This window comes from Argopecten irradians, chromosome 3, assembly GCF_041381155.1.
Source record: "Argopecten irradians isolate NY chromosome 3, Ai_NY, whole genome shotgun sequence".
NCBI classification, from domain to species: domain Eukaryota; kingdom Metazoa; phylum Mollusca; class Bivalvia; order Pectinida; family Pectinidae; genus Argopecten; species Argopecten irradians.
In genome coordinates this window covers 46,397,659-46,402,322 of record NC_091136.1, presented here as the reverse complement: position 1 = coordinate 46,402,322, position 4,664 = coordinate 46,397,659, and the positions used below count along the sequence as shown (strand labels likewise).

Below are 4,664 nucleotides of genomic sequence, written 5' to 3'. Positions count from 1 at the left end.
ACACTTTTTTTGATAACAATAATCATAATCATATGAATATTTGAAAATAGAATATATCTGCAATCACATCTGCAACTTAATCGATACTATACCTATAGATAATTATCTGTAAAAATTGGTAGATTGACGAATGGAGAGTATTCTCAGTATTTTTTAAGTCTGTTCCAAATAAATATCTTAATTATTCAAAATAATTATTATTGCATTACATATCCATTGTTTGCCTCATGTACATCCGTGCCTGGCCGCGTGTCACATAATACACGTGTAATGATAATCTGATACAGATATTGTAAATTTATCTCTGTCAGTAGAGGTTTGATTTGTTATGAATAAATATATATATACATCACTATTAAAATCCTCTTACAGCATGCATTATATAGTTTTTATCGTAGAATTAAACTGTCTTGTTTTTCACAAGAACTCATTGCCGATATTCCATGCACGTACTTTTTAAGTACACAAAAATTTTCATTAAATTTCAGTAAAATATTTTATATAACAAACTCTGATAGCACAATTTCATTAAAGCACTATCAAAAATCCGCTTAGAGCGGAGTATGAGTCAGTATCTACAAGTATAAGTCTGGTAATTGATTGTGAAGCCAATTCCATCGTGTAACCCGATAAACACATTTATCAGGATATTTGGCCAATGTTTATGGTGATCACATTTAACGCATCACGGATCAAAAGTAACGCATCATGAATCACAGATAACGCATCACTGATCACAATATCGCCTCACTGATCGCAGTATCACTTCACTGATCCTTTGCACGTTCTTTATCCACACTTTTCCTACTTTGTTTAGAGGAACATGAAACTGTTTTCCTCTAACCCGCCAGGACTTGCCATTTTTGAAACAGGTGGGTGCTATGGTACTGTACGTCCGTTCTTTTGATTTTGGTCCCCGTACCTGCTTGTTCCTCCGCCAGTCTTTTCCATATTGTGTTCCAATTTTCTTTCTTTTTTGCTATCCTCGGGTACTTCCTTGATGCTCAGCTTCTTGTGCCCTCGCTCCCTCCTTGGCTATCTCTCTATCCTAGAAAGGTCAAGCTGCAGAAATTGACCTTTCCTGTAGCACGACTGCTACAGCTTCAGCAGCTGCCGCGCCACCTGTCCTTGTTTGGAAGCAGGAGGGAATTCCCGGACATAGGACTCGATAGCCTTGATGACGAGCTCGTCCCTATACACGCCTGATACGATACGATATCTATTTTTGGTAGGGTCAAGGGCGTTCCCGATTTTCCTTGGTCTTGGTGTTCCAGGTGTTTGATGCCGGAAGTATTTCTGCCGTTCGTATGCTTCCTTGAAATTTTCCCTGAATTCTGCCTCCTTTTTACCCAGCAAACATCGGCATAGTAAGCGCTAGCGGGGGGACGTGGGGACAAACTGTGGTGGGATTGTTGGCGTTATAACGATTCGGTTTCCTCTTATCATCGGCAGGTCGATTGTGTCCGAAAAATGCACCTTGCGACTTTCGGAATCTTGCGATGACAAGGAACGACTTTGAGATGATCTCCATTGATTTTGACTCTGTGGTGCTAGCACTAGCAGTACCCAAGTTTTTCCTTTGAATATCCACAGACATGTAGGGCAGCTCAAGGACTCGGGTGGACTTGACATATGTTTCGTGGAAGGCCGACTTGTCCCAATGATGCTGATATCTGCAAGGTCAATTGAAGACATCTTGCCTCCTTTCAGATCCAGTGACACATTGTCGTTGTCATGAAAATGACTGGCTGAGCCAATGGTAGCCGGGGGTAGCGGGAGGATTTCGAGGAGGTGAGGTCGAAATGTTGGACGCTGGAAACGAGATGGTACGCTGAGATACAGAGGATCGCGAAGGAGGCGGAACGACGTCCGACTTAAGACCTATTTCATCAGCGATCTGCTGCATTTTCGTTCTGTCTTCCTCCTTTATATAACGCTTCTGCATCCTGGACAAGAGAGAAGAACGGTATTTCCTGTTATCTTTAGATTGACTTTCGTCGATCGAATCTTGGATGCTATTCGATTGGTTCTGTGTACGATCCACAGACACGACAAAGTACACATATGGAAAAGAGCCCTTTGATGACTCAGAACTTTTGTTGTTGGATAATGGTACCATCTCGACCTTCTTCTGTTGAATTCTGGTTCTGAGTTTGCTTTCGGGACTTTCAGGCATTCCATATGTGTGTGGTGTGATATTGTCACCAACCTTCGGAAAACAGCCCTCTCAGATCGGTCTGTGAGTTTGGTAAGACTCCGACTTACACGACTACCGTCGACGGATGCTGTTTTACAAGCGTCTGAGTAACGGACTCGAGATTCTTCAAGCCTTTGGCGGATTAGGTCCATTCGTTTTTGTGTGATCTCGTTTCTGGTGAACGATATCAGCTTCTTTTGGTGTGAGTTAGTATTCGGTGTCCTGCCATGGCGTGAAATTTTGGCCAGATTTTCTGTCACGTACTCCGTTTCTTCATCATCGGGCGGAGTGGAGGCGGTCAGCCCACCTGCGGTCAGTATAAAATATGGCGTTACCTTTGCCGCCATGTTGTACTGCGGGTATCTCTGTAAACAGAGAATAAACAAACATATTTGTTATACACTAAATTAAGTAACACTAGTATTGTGAAATATCAAGTAAACACTGTTAGACTAAATCTAACTCGGTCATATTACATGAGGCGCAGTCACATCGAGTTAAATTAGAGTTAAAACCAGCATTTACATGATAAAGCATTACGATTTTACATTTAAGATTCCTGAACAGCTCGTACAACATCAAAACTAATTGCAGATTAAACCCTTGCTGTACGGTAGTAGATTCCTGCCACTAACACTAAATAAAACTCGTTACACCTGGTTTAACCGTGTTAGTTTATTTCAATATTAACTCTCTTCTAGTATTACACCCATGCAGGTTAGGGTACCATCACCCTCTATATCCCAGAGGTTACTATCACTCTCGTTATATTCTCCCTAGGACTATATAATAGAAACACTGAAAGCAGTTCAGAAGAAAACAAACTGACCATTCTCGGGCCTATAGAGACTTCCTTTGGAGGTTGTAGAGAGTGACGTCCACCTTCAAAGCCATATATAAGCTTTATTCAGTTCGTTTGATGTATATTTAATGAATAAACTACCTGCACCATCTGTTATCGCACACATATCTTTCACTTGTGCTATGGCATAGTCCGGAAGGGGATATAAACAGTGATAGTAATCTTTGGGAATCGAGGAGGGGTACTATTAAACCGGTTACAATACATTGCCGCCCCGTCTAGCACATTCCAACTGTTAGTGTACGGCATAACGTACTTTAATCTAAATCGCCGTTATAACGAAAGTCAGGGGGCGAACACAATCGATTCGTTATAAAGATAGTTTGTTGTACAAATATTACTGGGCATGTTATAAGAAGGGTTGAAAAAGAATGAGAAGCAGGAAGACTATGTATTGAAATGTAAAATCACACTTATTTGTTTAGAAAAAAAAAAACATCCGTCTATTGTATTTCAATGTTTAAGTCCGAAGTTTTCGTATCCTTCACTTTTTTCACTTGTTGAGATTAGAATACAATGTTTTCTTCTAGATGACAAGATAGTTTATCACTGTATTTTTAAATGGTGAAATCGTCACTTTGAGAAATCATATCTATGTATTCGATAATGGACTTTAGGACAGTTAGCTGTCATGTTTACCAATGATAAAAATGTAAAGATTAAAGTAACTGCCGAACAGTAATAGGCATTGACTAATAAACTTTTCATGTTTATTCCAGTAAACCCAACTGTGTTATGTCGATGTAAAGTCTCATTCAAAATTATTGAAGTCATTGATATAAGCGTGATATGTTTCGGGTTTTTTTATGATTTAAAAAAAAATATATTATATATAAATGAATGAAAGTACATGTACACGTAGTTACAGTTCAAAATATATATCTGACACTATTTCTCAGTCAGGTGTTGTTTTCCATATCACGAAACAACATATAAGTTCAATACTATCTACAAATGTATTTATTTTCATACCTTTAACTGTTTTATCGAATGTCCATTGTTGAAACGTCAAGATTCAGCATATTTCCCAAATAAACAAATTCATGTTTCCTCTGAAATTTCCGGATGTTCAGTCTATATTCACCATCGATGTTCTGTGGAGCCCTGGCGGTACCATGGCACTGCCGGATTATGTCAATCCCTGGTTAATCCCCGGCCAGGCTGTATAACCAATAAGTCCGTACTAAAGACGGGGATATAATCCAGTTGTTAAGTTAGGGTTAGAAACCTAATGCAAACTGGATTTGTATAACTTTCCGTATATTATACGGGCATTCATATATACAAGATCTAGATTAACATTTAAGAATTAAAGCGCTGACCTCCTTTATGCGCTGTCTTTTGTACACAGAGCGACACCTGTATCGGCCATATTTACCACAGGTCAGACAATAATATCTATTGTAAGTACCTGTATATAAACAGGTAAATGACAGATTCTACCTATAATTGCATACTTTCAACACTGACACACGGGGGTCTGAGAAGTTAGTTACAGTTTATATCAATTTGGATCCACCAGAATGTCCATTAATTTGGCGCTTTAGGGATGTTGATAAAAATCGGTATCTTTTTTTATTCTACATGTACTATAACAATAATATA

The 4,664-nt window shown here is 39.0% G+C and overlaps 1 pseudogene; it reads right to left on the bottom strand.

Annotated features, from left to right (window-relative positions):
• Positions 1 to 657: 657 nt before the first annotated feature.
• LOC138320058 (uncharacterized) lies at positions 658 to 4,152 on the bottom strand (annotated as a pseudogene).
• Positions 4,153 to 4,664: the final 512 nt, after the last annotated feature.